At 39.0% G+C, this 18,110-nt stretch overlaps 1 pseudogene; it reads left to right on the top strand.

The window, feature by feature from the left end:
• The first annotated feature begins 15 nt into the window (after positions 1-15).
• Positions 16-8,600, top strand: LOC125090441 (succinyl-CoA:3-ketoacid coenzyme A transferase 1, mitochondrial-like; annotated as a pseudogene).
• Positions 8,601-18,110: the final 9,510 nt, after the last annotated feature.

Below are 18,110 nucleotides of genomic sequence, written 5' to 3'. Positions count from 1 at the left end.
GCTTTTACTAAAACCATGTCCGAGAATGAATTTTTTATAGCCTTTTTCCTTAATATTAAAGATGTAATGTCTTTACTTTTATAGACAGAATCTTGGATACATTGTTTGGTTTGCTTTCTGAGCCAAGCTCATTTACACTATTAGAATCTTATCCTCTTAATTTAAGATTTCCTTTTTGGAAGTAACTATAATTATTTAGTATTTTTTCTTTTATTTTAAAAATATATCTAAGTTATATGATTTCACAGACTCGTGATTCCATTTGGAGCACCCTTTTGATCCAGCAATTTTTCGTAGTTCCGTATTATTCTTTTTTCCCCCAAGATTTTGTTTTTAAGTGATCTCTACATCCAACCTGGGGCTTGAACTCACAACACTGAGATCGAGTCCCACACTCTACCAACTGAGCCATCCAGGTGCCCCCGTAGGTCTGTATTCTTAAGTGAAGATTCAGTTGGCTGTTCTTTTTCCTCCCCTCAAAAGTTTTCTAGGCCTACAGAATGTTAAGTAATATGTATTTTGACTTTTTTTCCTGGAGTGTTATATATTTATAGTTTCCTATATAAGCTGTTATCTTCACGAAGACCAAAGCTCAAATTTATTGTGCTTAAGAAAACATTCTCATATTGTTAATATTATTTTCATGGTATTTTCTTCCATACTATCTCATTTTTTAAATTAACTTATAATGTGTTATTTGCTTCAGGGGTACAGGTCTGTGAATCATCAGTCTTACACAGTTCACAGCACTCACCATAGCACACACCCTCCCCATTGTCCATAACCTAGCCACCCTATCCCTCCCCTCCCACCCCTCCAGCAACCCTCAGTTTCTTTCCTGAGATTAAGAGTCTTTTATGGTTTGTTTTCCTCCCGCGTCCCATCTTGTTTCATTTTTTTCCCTGCCTGCCCCCCACCACCCCCGCCCTGCCTCTCAAATTCCTCATATCCAAGAGATCATATGATAATTGTCTTCCTCTGATTGACTTATTTTGCTTAGCATAATACCCTCTAGTTACATCCACATTGTTGCAAGTGGCAAGATTTTGGGGTTTTCGATGGCTGCATAGTATTCCATTATATATATATTTATATATATATATATAAATATATATATACCACATCTTCTTTATCCATTCATCTGTTGATGGACATCTAGGTTCTTTCCATAGTTTGGCTCATAAATTTCATTTTTTTAAAAAAGATTCTTTATGAACTTCATTTCCATTTGTCACACAATGTTATTATTTTTCTATTTTTTCCTTCAAATTTTGGAATTTCTGATCCTGGGAAAAAGAAAACAAACAAAATGTCAAGTTCTATGAAAACTTGGTTCACTTACAGATTTCACTGAAGAAAAATTAAATTGATCTTCTGTAGCCTTCAGGTATATACTTATTTTTTAAAGATTTTATTTATTTATTTGAGAGATAGAGTGAATATGCCCATAGAAGGAGAGGCAGACGTAGACTCCCAAAGAGCTGGGAGTCCAACTTGAGGCTTGATCCCAGGACCCTGGGATTAAGACCAAAGCCGAAGGCTTTGACTAACTGAGTCATCCAGGTGCCCCTCTTCAAATGTTTATTTAAAGAGGTGGTTTTTTAAAAATTAGTTTTACTACCACTTCAGTTCCTTTATTATATATGTTTGATGTTTCTTCCTATTAAAATATGGAAATACATTGCACTTTAGCCTTGAAAAAAAGTACAAGATATGTTCAAAACTTCCCTAATTCTTTTCCTATTGGTAACCATGTAAGTTTCAAGAATAACATGGCACATGGAAGGAACAATTGCAGGGAAAATTTTGCTTCTGTTTGAAAATTGTATTCAGCATTTTGAGGGGTCCTATCAGTTTATAAATTTGGTGCTCAGCTAATCACACCCTAGAGAAGCAAGTTCCTGGAACTTGAGCCTTGTCCTAGTGAAAGATAATTCTGTAACAGAATGTCAGCAAGGAGATCATTTTACTCTTCTTACTTTAGTTTTATATTGAGGAACAGTGTTGGGCATTTGGTGCCAGGAAGCTTTATGAAGACAGATCAGAAATAAAATTGACTTGTGTATTATTTTCCATCATTGTCTTGATTCCAAGTTTATATTATCACAATATTTACAAAGACTTCTTTGCACTGAGAAATTAACCTCAAAGGGTGTTTGTTTGTTTGCCAGCAGTGAGTAGCCCTCCAGAGCAACTGCAATTATAACCTGCCCATTCATTGTAAATATTTATCTGTCATTTTTTACAGATTGGGGCCAGCTTGATGTTTTAAATCTTCAGCCTGATAGGAAAACTAAAAGGCTTATTAAATTTCTACCATTTTATTGATAATATTTAAAATCTGTTCTTAACAATTTTATTGGTAACCTGTGCCTTGAAATTTGATGACCACCAAAAATCAAGGGAAAGTTCATATTCAGTTCCTTTTCTGGTGTAATGTTAAGTTGTATAGATTATTAACATGTGTCTACTGGTTATAACCCTGGTTTTGTGATATAACTGCTTAGATTTTATTGGTGACATTAAATTAGTTGCTGCATTAAATAACTAAATTCCCATTGTGATTAATTGAGAGTTTGTTTTTTTGTTTTGTCTTTTTTTTGAGGGAGAGACAGGGAGCATGAGTGGGTGGGGGGAGTGAGGCAGAAGGAGAGGGAGAGAGAGAACCCCACGCAGGCTCCATGTCCAGTGCAGAGCTCCACACTGGGCTTGATCTCACAGCCCTGAGATCATGACCTGAGCTGAAATCAAGATTCAGATGCTGAACCAACCGAGCCACCCCGGCAGCCCCCTCACACACACACTGTCACTAATTGAAAAAAAATATATATGTTTTATCGCTTCACACTGCTAGGATTACTATAATAAAAAAGACAAATAATAATTTGGTAAAGATGTGGAGGAATTGGAACCCTGATACATACATTGCCGGTGGGTACGCAACAGCTTTAGAAAACAGTCTGGGTGTAAAGCTGGCGGTTCACACACCTGTACCCCTGGGGACAAAAATATATGTTTATAAAAAATAAAATTAAAAAAAAAAAAGAAAACAGTCTGGCAGTTTTTCCAAAGGTTAAATATACAGCCTCCATATGATCCAACTGTTGCACTCTTGGGCTTATATCCAGGAGAAGTGAAAACATATATCCATACAAAAATTTGTACGTGAATGTTCATAGCAACATTTTTCACAGTAGCCCAAAAGTGAAAATAAACCAAATGTCCATCAACAGTGAATGACCAGGGGCACCTATGTGGCTCAGCTGGTTAAGCGTCTGCCTTAGGCTCATGCCTAAGGGTGAGCCTAAGTTCCCAGGGTCCTGAGATCAAGTCCACATTGGTCTTTCTGCTCAGCAGGGAGTCTGCCTCTACCTCCGTGTTCTCTCAAATAAAATCTTAAAAAAAAAAAAAAAAGCAATGCAAGTTTTTATCACTTGTGACCAGGTTTGAGGAGGAGTAGAGAAAAACAAAAAAGCACTGAGTTGTAATGCTGGGTAGCTGGTTACCTAAGTCATTAGCTGAGTGGCTTTCAAAACTTCATTAGTAAAACTACAACTCTGGAAGGCAGTCATGCAGAGTCCAATTACAAATGCTACATCCATTACAAATGCCAGTAGTCTACTTTATGTGCCTTCCAATGAAAAAAGTTCAAAGTGCCTAAATAGCAAGAAATGTGCAATGATAGCAGCTGGGTTTTAAAAAAGATTTTATTTATTTATTTAAGAGAGAGAGGGTGCACAACCTGGGGGGAGGGACAGAGGAAAAAACAGATGCCCCCACAAGCAGGGAGCCTGAGCAGAGCTCCATCAACCCAGGACCCTGAGATCATGACCTAAGCCAGAGAGAGATCCTCAACCGACTGAGCCACCCAGGCACCACAAGAACAGCTGTTTTTTAAAGACTATTTTTTAAATGACATCTTCAATAATGATACCCAGAATATTCCATGCTAAAAAAGCTGTAATTTCACATTTGCTCAAGTATTGATTTGATTTAGCCAATGTGACACCACCTTGGATAAAGTATGCAAACAATTTATTTCATTTCCTCATTAATCAAAACTGAAAGGGAAAAAAATCAGTGAGGTGTTATAACAAAGAATCCCCCAAACCATACATATATATAAGATTATCAAAAATGATGAAATAAATTTGATTAAATTTGGGGCGCCTGGGTGGCTCAGTCATTAAGCATCTGCCTTCAGCTCAGGTCATGATCCCAGGGTTCTGGGAGGCAGCCCCGCATCAGGCTCCCTGCTCAATGGAGAGCGTGCTTCTCCCTCTCCCACTCCCCCTACTTGCGTTCCCTCTCTTGCTGTCTCTCTGTGAAAAAATTAAATAAAATATCTAAAATTTTTTTTTACTAAGTTTAATTGACAATGTGGAGGTCTCCTAAGTCTTAACATCACAAACTTGATTGCATGGCTATAGTGCTGCAAGGGTGCACAGCCAAAGAGGGGCTGATCTGACCTGAGATTTCGTTAATCTAGCTTTCCGTAATTGGTAGGCTTGGGAAAAAACAGTATTATTTTCAAAAATCATTTAAGAATTTCACAAAACTGGGAGCGCCTGGGTGGCTCAGTGGGTTAAAGCCTCTGCCTTCGGCTCAGGTCATGATCCCAGGGTCCTGGGATCGAGCCCCACATCGGGCTCTCTGCTCAGCAGGGAGCCTGCTTCCTCCTCTCTCTCTGTCTGTCTCGCTGCCTACCTGTGATCTCTATCTGTCAAATAAATAAATAAAATCTTAAAAAAAAAAAGAATTTCACAAAACTAAAACCCAAGCTTGACCCCATCTTCGCTCACACCCCACATCTAGTCCATCAGGAAGGAAATCCTGTTGATCTTCAAGAAGTATCCAGGATCTGACCACTTCTGTGACCCTGGGCAGGGTCATCTCCCACCCAGATGCTGCTATGGTCTCCCTGCTTCTACTCAAATCTTTCTGCAATAACTTTTCTTTTCTTTTAAAGGTTTTATTTATTTGAGAGACAGAGAGAGTGCAGGGGAGGGGCAGAAGGAAAAGCAGACTCCTCGATCAGCAGGGAACCTGACGGGGAGCTCATTCCCAAGACCCTGGGAATCATGACCTGAACAAAGGCAGCTGCTTAACCGACTGAGCCACCTGGGTGCCCTCCAGTCTCTTCAACTCAGCAGCCACAGAACCTTTTTATTTTTTATTTTTTTTTCTTTTTTTAAAGATTTTATTTATTTATTTGACAGACAGAGATCACAAGTAGGCAGAGAGGCAGACAGATAGAGAGAGAGGTGGAAGCAGGCTCCCTGCAGAGCACAGAGCCCGATGTGGGGCTCGATCCCAGGACACCTGGACCATGACCTGAGCCGAAGGCAGAGGCTTTAACCCACTGAGCCACCCAGGTGCCCCCACAGAACCTTTTTAAATCAGAACACAAATTGTGTCACTTCTCTGGTCAGAACCTGCCTGTGATTTCCGTCTCAAAACAAAAGCCAAAGTCCTGGCAAAGACTTCCAATGGCTCACATGAACTGCACTGATGCATGCTTATCAACACTCTGGCTTCCTCCCCTCCTTCTCCCTCACTCTCTCTGTTCTGCTGGCTACCTCCCTGAGCCTCAGACACAGCAGACAGCGCTTAGGGCCTTTACTCTGCTCTTTCTGCCTGAAATGCTTTTCTCCCAATTAGCCCCTTGGCCAGCTCCTTCACCTCCTGCAAACCATTGCTTAATGTCCACTTCACTGAGGCTAACCCACTCTATTTTATATTATTCTCTGTGCCCATTCCCACTATTAATTTCTAATTGCTGCTGTAACAAATTGCCATAAATATAGTGGCTTAAAACAACACAAATTTATTGTCTTACAAATTTATTATCTTCTGGATAATAATCCAAGTTAAGTCTTATAGGACCAAAATCAAGGTGTCAGTTGGGTTGCATTCTTTCTGGAGGCTCCAGAGAGAATCTGTTTCCTTGCCTTTTCCAGCTTTGAGAAGCCACCTGCATTCCTTGGCTCATGGACACTCCATCTTCAAAGTCAGCAGTGTGGCATCTTCAAATCTCTCTCACACCTACTTCCATTGCCATCCATATCTCCTTCTCCAACTCTGACTCTCCTACCTCCCTCTTTCCCTTAAAAAGACCCTTGTGATTGCACTGGGTTGACCCAGAGTCTCCTTAATCATATATGCAAAGTGCCTTTTGCTATTTAAGGTAAAATATTCACTGGTCCCAGGCATTAGGACATGGGCATTGTTGGGAAGCCATGACTTTGTCTTGCATTAATGAGTTTCTTACCCTACTCAAGTTTTTTTCTTTTTTTCCAAAACACTTATCAATTGTGTTTTACCTATCTACTAGATTTATTGTTAATCATCCCTCCGCCATAATGTAAGCTCCACGAAGTCATGAATCTTTGTCTCTTTTTTGACTGGCATACCTCTAGCAACTAGAATAGCCTCTGGCATTTAGTAAGTGTTCAATCAACATTTATTGACTGAAAGAAAAGGACTAGTCATCGAAACAAATCAAGAACAGAAAATATCTTTGTTACATACAAATGTCTAGCAGACACATGAAAAAAATGTTCATCATCATTAGCCATCAGGGAAATTCAAATCAAAATCACACTGAGATACCAGCTTACACATGTTGGAATGGCAAAGATTAACAAGGCAGAAAACAACAAATATTGGAAAGGATGTAGTGAAAGGGGAAACCTCTTACACTGTTGATTGAAATGCAAGGTGAGGTTGACGCGGCTTGGCCCGGCAGCGCTCCCACACCCTCACGCCCCAACCCGTCGCCTCCTCCACGCCCGGCCTGGAACACGGCGGCCCTCAAACTCCTCTCCGCCTGGTCCCCGCTCTGCGCCTCCGCCCGCCTCACCGGGGGCGTCTGGTCCAAGGGATGTGTTTGCTACTTTTCAACCAGCACGCGTCACCACACCAAATTCTATACAGATCCAGTGGAAGCTGTAAAAGACATCCCTGACGGCGCAACAATACTGGTTGGTGGTTTTGGGTTATGTGGGATTCCAGAGAATCTTATAGGAGCCTTGCTGAAGACTGGAGTGAAAGGCCTGACTGCAGTCAGCAACAATGCAGGGGTTGACAACTTTGGGCTGGGCCTTTTGCTTCGATCCAAGCAGATAAAATGCATGGTCTCTTCATACGTGGGAGAAAATGCAGAATTTGAACGACAGTACTTAAGTGGTGAATTAGAAGTAGAGCTGACACCTCAGGGCACGCTTGCAGAGCGGATTCGTGCAGGCGGGGCTGGAGTTCCCGCCTTTTACACCAGCACCGGGTACGGGACCCTAGTGCAACAAGGAGGGGCACCGATCAAATACAACAAGGATGGCAGCATTGCCATTGCCAGTAAGCCGAGAGAGGTGAGAGAGTTTAATGGTCAGCATTTTATTTTGGAGGAAGCAATTACTGGAGATTTTGCTTTGGTGAAAGCGTGGAAGGCAGACCAAGCAGGAAACGTGATTTTCAGGAAAAGTGCAAGAAATTTCAATTTGCCAATGTGCAAAGCTGCAGAGACCACAGTGGTAGAGGTTGAAGAAATTGTGGATATTGGATCATTTGCCCCAGAAGACATCCATATTCCTAAGATCTATGTACATCGCCTTATAAAGGGAGAAAAATATGAGAAAAGAATTGAGCGTCTATCAGTCCGGAAAGAGGAGGATGTAAAAACCAAATCTGGTAAACCTGGAGATAATGTGAGGGAGCAGATTATCAAGCGGGCAGCTCTTGAATTTGAGGACGGCATGTGTGCTAATTTGGGCATAGGAATCCCACTTCTGGCCAGCAACTTTATCAGCCCAAATATCACAGTTCATCTGCAAAGTGAAAATGGAATCTTGGGTTTGGGTCCATATCCACTACAAAATGAAGTTGATGCAGATCTAATCAATGCAGGCAAGGAAACAGTTACTGTTCTTCCAGGAGCCTCTTACTTCTCCAGCGATGAATCATTTGCGATGATTAGAGGGGGACATGTCAATCTAACAATGCTAGGAGCAATGCAGGTTTCCAAGTATGGTGACCTGGCTAACTGGATGATACCTGGGAAGATGGTGAAAGGAATGGGAGGGGCTATGGATCTAGTGTCCAGTGCGAAGACCAAAGTGGTGGTCACCATGGAGCATTCTGCAAAGGGAAATGTACATAAAATCATGGAGAAATGTACATTGCCACTGACTGGAAAGCAATGTGTCAACCGCATCATTACTGAAAAGGCTGTGTTTGATGTGGACAACAAAAAAGGACTGACTCTGATTGAACTCTGGGAAGGCCTGACCGTGGATGACATAAAAAAGAGCACTGGGTGGTGATTTTGCAGTTTCACCAAAACTCATGCCAATGCAGCAGATCACAACTTGAAATGTGAAATAGACATTTGTCCTAGACTGTGTGTTTTTCATTTTAATCACATAGGATTTCATTGAAAGGGTATCAGTAATCGTAATTGTATGTCTCATGTAGTTTTTGACTAGTTTTCTTCAAGCATTTTCCACTGTACCTAGCCATATAGACTTTGTTCTCTCAAGTGTGCTATGACATCTTAATGAAAGGCAACAAATAAATAAATAAATAAAAATTTAAAAGAAAAAAAATATATATAATTATCTTAATTGTTCTATAAGTGCCAAGAAGGCTTATCTTTAAAATAGGTGCTCACATTGGATTTATCTTTATCTTTTGTGGTAGGTACATTAAATTGTACCAGGATGGACCCTTAGAAAGACTTTCATTGATGTGCCTTTCCTCCTAAATCCTGACAGAGAAAGGAATGAGGGAGAAAAATAACTCCACCCAGAGTATGCCCAATGCAGCATATTGTACCTAGTCCTGAATGATATGTGAATTTTGAATAGGAGCAATGCTGTCTTAATGATTATGTTTTTCTTTTGGCCTCCCCTGACTTTTCTTTTAGAGTCTCTGATTTTGTGATTGTATCTTCTTTCCCTAAAGCATCCCTTCTCCTCCCACACTTCCTATAACTAAATAGTTGCTCAGTTAGGCAAAAAGGAACATCTCTGTATGGGAGAAGTAACTGGTTCATGGGAGAGACCAAGGGGTAGAGGGTTTATTGGTGCTGATGTCCCACCAAGAAGCTGCCTTTATAAACCAACCACCGGTGCTTTGCCAAAGACCAAGGTTTATTATGACAAGAGGGTTGTAAACCCTTAAACCCTTAAAATGAGCTTTCTCATTTTAAAATAATGCAGTATTTCTGTGTATCCAGAGAGATCCCTAAGAGGCTTTCTCTATGTAACTGAGGCCCAGTGGGCTACCCAAGATGACCTCTTTGGGCACAAGGGGCTGTGGGATAATTTATCATAAGTCCAGTCACAATGACAACAAAATTTAAATTTTTTCTTTCTTTTCAGGCTCTCTTACTTCCGTTCAGAAAAGTTTCTAAATATTGAATGCCTTTTTCTATAGAACACTGTTCTTTTTTCTGCCCAGGCCACTTCCTTGAATAAAGTATTTTATTTAGCTTTACCAAAATAGAGGAAATACTGATGAGCATCCAGGATTTGAAGAGCAGTGAACTTCTATTGTTAGAAAATAAACATGGGGGGCTAGGTTTTATAAGGAACTTGTCCTCAGAGCAGTCCTCCTTACCACCCAGTTGCCTCAGGGTGTATCCTAAGCATCCTGGGTATCAAATGGGAGAAAAGTCCAGGCTCCCTAAAGACGGGTCAGACAGCTGTCCTCCAGACAGAGGTAGGCACATAAACAGTGCAATATAATTATTGCTCTGGCACCAGAGATAGGAATTTATGCATATGTTTAGGAGACAGTTATCATTTAAACTCACTTTTCTTCAGGTAGGACTATAATTGCGTCATTTATGGTATTGGAGGCGAGAGGCTTTTTTGGCCTCACACTCTCTATCTAAAATAGTCTTAACTGACTGGCCGCAGGATTGAAAGCTTATTTTCCCAGTACTGACAAAAAGGACTCTTATTGGAATTTGTGAGGTAGGAGAATAATACATATCTGTTAGAATTATAATTTGAAAAAATGTATGTTATTTTGGTTGCTATATTTGCAGACTTAGTTGCTTATCATTCCAGTCCATTACTTTAGGATAATGTGGTTCGAAGTGTGTTCCCAACTTTGAGTGGCAGAACCTATGTAGATGACTTTATATTCTTGATTAAAGAGTTCCATGGATATTAAACACATTTTAAAAATAGCATAAATAATCGAAACTGTTGTAGATCGCTGTGATTGTCTTTTTTCTTGTTTGGGAACGGTGTGACCAGTTATGGGAATAATATACTAGAGACTGGTGGAAAGACCAACAATAAATAGTTCACATATTTTACTGCTTCAAAAAAAAAAAAAAAAGAAAGAAATGCAAGGTGATACAGCCACTTTGGAAAACAGTGTGAAGATTTCTCAAAAAATTAAAAACAGAGCTACCCTATGATCCTGCAATTGTACTACTGGGTATTTACTCCAAAGATACAGATGTAGTGAAAAGAAGGGCCACAAGTACCCTGATGTTCATAGCAGCAATGTCCACAAAAGCCAAACTGTGGCAGGAGCTTAGATGCCCTTCAACAGACAAATGGATAAAGAAGATATGGTCCATATATACAATGGAACATTACTTAGCCATCAGGAAAGATGAATACCCAACTTTTCTATCAACACGGATGGGACTGGAGGAGATTATGCTGAGTGAAATAAGTCAAGCAGAGAAAGTAAATTATCATATGGTTCCATTTACTTGTGGAGCATGAGGAATAGCATGGAGGACATTAGGAGAAGGAAAGGAAAGTGAATTGGGGGAAATTGGCAGGGGAGATGAACCATGAGAGACTATGGACTCCAAGAAACAAACAGAAGGTTTTAGAGGGGAAGAGGGTGTGGAGATGGGTGAGCCTGGTTGTGGGTATTAAGGAGAGCATGGATTGCATAGAGCACTGAGTGTTGTATATAAACAATGAATCTTGGAACACTGCACCAAGAACTAATGATGTATTTTATGGTGACTAACGTAACAATTTTTAAAAAGCTGAAAATTTAAAAAAAAGAGAAAGTGTCCTTGTTTATCTGTCCAAATATGTCAAGTGGGATAGGAAAGAGAAGGAAACTGTTCCACAGCAGCCAGCTTTCTGAATCAGTCTATAAACATGGGAATCAAGCAGTTCTCCAACCTCTTTGTGTACAAAAAATCACTGGAGAAACATTTACAAATTCAGATTCTCTTGCCCCATCCTTCCCAACCCTGGATTTAGATTTATTGAATTTTGGGTGGGGCTCAAGCCAGCTCCAGTGGGCTGAGGGCTATAATCAGTAGTTGGGCAAACATTATTGGCTTCTCCCTAGCAAACCTCCTAAAGCAGAGGTTCTTAACCTTTGCCTGCACATTGGAACATCCTAGTGGGTTTCATAAAATACCAATACCCATAATCTATCCCCAGAAATTCTGATATACTTGGTCTGAGTGCAGCCTGGGCATTGAGATTTTTAAAATTTAAAATCAATTAACATATAGTGTATTATTAATTGCAGAGGTAGAGTTTAGTGATTCATCAGTTGCATATAATACCCAGCCAGTACTCATTACATCTATTGCCCTCCTTAATACTCATCACCCAGTTACCCCATTTCCCCTCAACCTCCCCTCCAGCAACCCTGTTTTGTTTCCTATGGGTAAGAGTTTCTTATGGTTTATCTTTGATTTCATCTTATTTTTCCATCCCTTCCCTTACGTTCATCTGTTTTGTTTCTTAAATTCCACACATATGAGTGAAATCATAATATTTATCTTTCTCAGACTGACTTATTTCACTTAGCATAACACCCTGGTTCCATCCATGTTGTTGCAAATGGCAATATTTCGTTCTTTTTGATGGCGGAGTAGTATTCCATTATATATTGTATATGTATATGTATATGTACATATACACATACTCCATCTTCTTTATCCATTCATCTAGTCGATGGACAGCTGGGCTCCTTCCATACTTTGGCTATTGTGAACATTGCTGCTATACGCATAGGGTACATGTGTCCCTTTGAATCACTGTGTTTGTATCCTTTGGATAAATACCTAGTAATGCAATTGCTAGGTCATAGGGTAGCTCTATCTTCAGATTTTTGAGAAACCTCCATACTGCTTTCCAGAGTGGCTGTACCAGGTTGCATTCCCACCAGCAAGTGTAATAGGGTTACCCTTTCTCTGCATCCTCACCAACATCTGTTGTTCCCTGAATTGTTCATTTTAGCCATTCTGACCTGTGTGAGGTGGTATCTCATTGTGGTTTTGATTTGTATTTCCCTGATGTTGAACATTTTTTCATGTGTTTGTTAGCCATTTGTATGTCATCTTTGGAGAAATGTCTGTTTATGTCTTCTGCCCATTTCTTGACTGGATTATTTGTTTTTTGGGTGTTGAGTTTTTGATAGGTTTTGGATACTAGCCCTTTATCTGATAAGACATTTGCAAGTATCTTCTCCTATTCTGTAGGTTGTCTTTTAGTTTTGTCAGCTTTTTCCTTTGCTCTGCAAAAGTTTTTATCTTGATGAAGTCCCCATAGCACATTTTTGCTTTTGTTTCCCTTGCCTTTGGAGATGTGTCTAGCAAGAATTTGCTGTGGCCAAGGTAAAAAAATGTTGCTGCCTGTGTTCTCCTCTAGGATTTTGATGGATTCTTGGCTCACATTTAGGTCTTACATACCTTTCCAGTTTATTTTTGTGTGTGGTATAAGAAAATGGTCTAGTTTCATTCTTCTACATGTGCTTATCCAATTTTCCCAAAGCCATTTGTTGAAGAGACTGTTTTTTTTCCATTGTATTCTTTCCTGCTTTGTTGAAGACTAGTTGACCATAGAGTTGAGGGACCATTTCTGGGGTTTCCATTCTATTCCATTGATCTATGTGTCTGTTTTTGAGCCAGCTAGTACCATACTGTCTTAATGACTACAGATTTGTAATATGGCTTGAAATCCAGAATTGTGACGTCACCAGCTTTGGTTTTCTTTTTCAATATTCCTTTGGCTATTCAGGGTCTTCACTGGTTCTATACAAATTTTAGGGTTTTCTGTTCCATTTCTGTGAAAATTTAAAAGTTTGAAGAAGAATAACCCATATGGCCAAGAATTTCATTTCTGGGTATATATCCCAAATGTCCATCAACAGAAGAATGGATGAAAAAAAATGAGGTATGTGGTGCCTGTGTGGCTCAGTCAGTTAAACATCTGCCTTCAGTTCAGGTCATGATCCCAGGATCCTGGGATCAAGCCCTGCATTGGGCTCTCTGCTCAGCATGAAGCTTGTCTCTCCCTCTCACACTCTCCCTGCTTGTGTTCCCTCTCTTGCTGTGTCTCTCTCTGTCAAATAAATAAATAAAATCTTTTTTTTAAATGAGGTTTATATGTACAGTGCAATATTATGCAGCTTAAAAAACAAGTAAGTTCCCTCACAGGCTAAAACTGGATGAACCTTGAGAACAATATGCTAAGTGCCATAAACCAGTCACAAGAATACAAATACTTTTTGACTCCACTCATATAAAGTATCTAAAATAGTAAAAATCATAGAAACATTAAGTAGAAAGATAACAGCAGGTGGGGAGGGGAGTAAAGAGGAGGAATTAGTGTTTAATGGATATAGAGTTTCAGTTTTGCAAGATGAAAAGTTCTAGAGATCTGTATATATTTTAACACTACTGAGCTGTACACTTAAAGATGGTTAGGATGGTAAATTTAATGTCATGTGTTTTTTACCATAATAATAATTTTTTAAAACCTTTTCATCTAGTTTGCTGAATTATCCATCCCTGATGATGGTTTCCTTGATTGTTGACCTTATTCTCCTGGAATTTAATGTTTTCCTTCCATGTGACACAGTCTCTTTCATCATTTTGCACCCTCAGTGCCGTGCATGGACGTTCCTAGGCAAGCCTAGTCAGCTTACTCCAGACCACGGACCCCTGGTTCCTGCATGCTGGGTGAAGCCATGGGCACTCTCTGCAGCCCCCTCATTTCTCCACTTCTAGCAGCTTCTCCAGTGTCCACCTGTGAAGGCGATACTCAGCCTTCTGGTCTGTGTTCCCTTTATTTTTTTTTTTCTTGTGAGATACTATCTCCTAACAAAGCTTCAGTGGCTTGCTTCCTATCTGCTTCCAAATCCATCTTTTTAGCACCACACTCATTTCCAGATGTCTTCTAGTCTTATCCAGACAGATGCCATGCACCTCCAAGATAAAGCTCACCAAACAGACTCAGTGTGTGCACCCCAAAACATATTTTTTTTCCTCATCAAAGCTTCATACTCTTTTACCGTCCACATTAAGCCAGTCACCACAAACCTCACTGATTCTACCTTCTAAGAATCTGTGGGTGACTTCCTTTCAATTCTGCAGTTATTGTCTGGGCTCTTGCAACAGAAATTGCTGAACCCAGTGTGTGGCAATCGTTAAAATCTTAGTTAATAGTGCCTAGCTAATTTTCTGCCTTCCTCTTTGTCTCCCTTTCTCCTTCCTTCATCTTTCTCTTCCTATCCAATCAATCCATTGTCATGCCGCCACCAAAGTCACTCTAAAAACCAGATTTGGTTGTTATTCCAAAATCTTCAGTGGATCCCTGTGGTCTCTAAGAAAAAGTCCAATCTTAACATGACAAGCAAGTGCCTCCCCAACCTGGACTATCCACTTTCTTCACTGATGAGATGCCTCGTGCTAATGAACAAAGCATACTCAAAGGTGGACCAGACCCTAAATTTGACTGTTTCAATAGCTATATGAGCTTGAGCAAATCACTCATTTTTCCTAAGTCTTAACCACCTCATCTGTAAAATGGGGACAATTACATCACCTACCTGTGTTTTTTGTGAGCATTAATGAAATATTATGCTTAATGTTTTTGTGACTATCATTACTCTCTTTCAAAACATCCCAGCCCCTCTTAACACACCATACCTTGAACAAAATATACCATCTTAATTGTCTAGCTCTTACCAGGGCCGTTCCCATATCTGATTGGCTCCCTCCAGCCCCATTCCTTTTCCTGACTCTATTCCTCTTCCCTACCTTTCAAAATCCAGCTTAAATATCATCTTATCTGTGGAGCTTTCTCTCACTTCCCCTTAACTTGATTCTCTTCATAGTACTCGAGACATGCACTGTTATTTGATCATTCTTGAGTTACTGACCATCAATGACATGTTGCCTCACTGCGAAGCCCAGGATAGAGCTGAAAATAATAAAAGACATCTTGAGAAAGAAAGAAAGAAATAGACAGTTTAGCACTTACAAATTTTAAATGGAATGTGAAAAGTTACCAAAATCCAAAGGCTTATGAGGAAAACTCAGGAAGGAAATGTTACCAGGATATGATACAAGTTTGCTTTTTAATTAAGTAAGGCACTCATAGCAGATTTGTGAAGGAGCCTAAGTGCCAACAAGGGCTCATTAATAAATGGTGATATATCTATAAAATAAAACACTATGAGACCATGAAAAAGGTTAAGGTAAACCCATAGGTGTTAGCATAGAAGCCCACGATACATTGAAGTGTAAAAATAGGAAGTGAGATCTACTTTGTGTGTCTGTATCTAGAATAATATGCCCCAAATTGTTCACAGTAATTATTTCTTTAAATAAGAATATGGGGCGCCTGGGTGGCTCAGTGGGTTAAAGCCTCTGCTTTCGGCTCAGTTCATGATCTCAGGGTCCTGGGATCAAGCCCCATATCGGGCTCTCTGCTCAGCGGGGAGCCTGCTTCCCCCTCTGTCTCTGCCTGCCTCTCTGCCTACTTGTGATCTCTATTTGTCAAGTAAATAAATAAATCTTTAAAAATAAATAAATAAATAAATAAATAAGAGTACGGAGCATGGGTGTGAAGAAAATTTTTCACATCTTATTTCAAAAGTAACCATTTACTATTTTTATGATTAAAAAAATTAAGTAGGGACGCCTGGGTGGCTCAGTGGGTTAAGCCTCTGCCTTTGGCTCAGGTCATGATCTCAGGGTCCTGGGATCGAGCCCCACATCGGGCTCTCTGCTCAGCAGGGAGCCTGCTTCCTCCTCTCTCTCTCTGCCTGCCTCTCTGCCTACTTATGATCTCTCTCTCTGTCAAATAAAAAAATAAAATCTTTAAAAAAAAATTAAGTAAACAAACAGACCATCAAATTGGCAAAAGAAACATTAACTATAAATAAATGGGTGAAATGAACAAATGATTTAGAAAAGAAATAGAGCTATTAAATGAATGTAAGGAAAGATATTGAATTTTGACAAGTAGTGATGAGGTCTTTTATCTATTAAAAATAGTAAAAAAAATAACCTACTAAATTACAATACCTCATGCTATTAAAGATACATTAAATTAGGCACTTTCTTGTGCTTTTAGTGACATTTGTATTTTATATGAGCCTTCAGGGATAAAAATTGGCAATTTGTATCAAGGGCAAGAATGTTCATGTCTTATGACTCACTCACTTCTGGAAATATCCCACTTTGGATTCAGTTCAACTTAAAGAAAGGTCATCTGTATAAAGACAGTGAAAATTTGGAAGCAATTTGAGGTAGAGTGGCTAAGTAAAATAAAGTTGTTGTGAGAAATTAAGTAATCTATGGTATTTATAGGCATGTTGTACGAGTTCAGTACATTTTAGCTACAACTGTTATTATTGTTGTTTTTGTTATTGTTATGGCAGTTGTACACAATATAAAATTATGTATCATTAAAAATTATCATTGTCAAGTCTATGAAAAAACAATGTGTCTTACAGTATAACCATGCAAAAACATATAATATTAAAATATTGAAAATGAATTTACAAAATGATCATGGATGTGTTAGGATACCAGAGTAAGGGTGATTCTTTTTATTTTCTTGTATTTTCCAAACTTTTGATAATATGGTTATATACATCTATAATTTAAAAATAAATTTTAAAAAATTTTAGCCCATTACTAATCTAGCCTCAAGTCCAAATTTTAAAAGCCATATATATCTCCCAAAGTTAATATTATCAAAACATTCTGAACAAAATATTGTTCAGAACCTAGTAAAGAGGTATTTAGAGCTATTTTGAGTTTGTCCCACACTCAGCTGTGACAATCATACTATGAAGAATAAAGTTACATTCTAAGAATTACACCAATAAACATTAACACAATAAAATGTACCAGTGAGGAAAACCTAGTTTAGTACGCTTTTTGAAATTTTAATTGAGGCTTGAGAAACACCTGAGTCCAAATAAGGTGACTAGAAATAAGTTGTTAATGTCGATGAAAAAAACTGTAGCTGAATTAACTTATTGAAAATCGGACAGAGACTAGAATAGTAGAGACGTGTAGGCTAGGTTAGCTGTTCACACTTAAGAAATGCACTTACATCTTGTAAAGGAAAAATTATGACCCTCTAATGTTGACCTGTATTATTTTTATTATAATGAAACTTAATATACAAATAGAAAACTAGATATAAATGCCTTATTCTTGTTTTTGTACCATTCTTTATGTATGTATTCATATATTTGATAAAAATGTCACAGAAGTGAAGTCATTATGATGACATCAGTTTAACTATACAGACTGACCCCAAGGGTAGAGTCAAGTTGCCAAAAATCAGAACACAAGCAGCACACAGTTCCTTAACACCTGTGCCCTTGCACACCCTTATCCACAGCCAGCCGTGCTCCAACAATCACAAGTGCTAAGTTCAGACATAACCCCCGGAACTTTTCCCTGGCTTCCATCAAGTCCTGGGATGAGAAGAGAGAAACGGTCAATGAAAAGAAGCTGGCATGGCTCAACACATCTCTGTTCTAACGACTCAGAGAAGGCAAGACATGGAACCTGGGGCAGTATTTCCTTATAAATGCCTTATTCTTATAGCTGCTTCTATAGGTATAAAACCAAAGCTGATTTTAAAATTAAATGTCATTATACCAAATAAGTAAGACTCAAATGAATAGCATTAATTTAATATGATGGGTGATGTTTTCTGAAAAGGAAATTCAAATTAAACCCATGAATTACCATTTCCAACCCACTAGAATGGCTAACATTAAAAACAATGTCAAGGAAGTAGAGGAACTGAAACAATCATACATCGTTGGAAAATGTAAAATGGTAACACACTTTGGAAAAT

The sequence above is a fragment of the Lutra lutra genome, chromosome 18, assembly GCF_902655055.1.
Source record: "Lutra lutra chromosome 18, mLutLut1.2, whole genome shotgun sequence".
Lineage (NCBI taxonomy): Eukaryota > Metazoa > Chordata > Mammalia > Carnivora > Mustelidae > Lutra > Lutra lutra.
The sequence above is the reverse complement of the archived record's forward strand: the minus strand, read 5'-3'. Positions and strand labels throughout refer to the sequence as shown.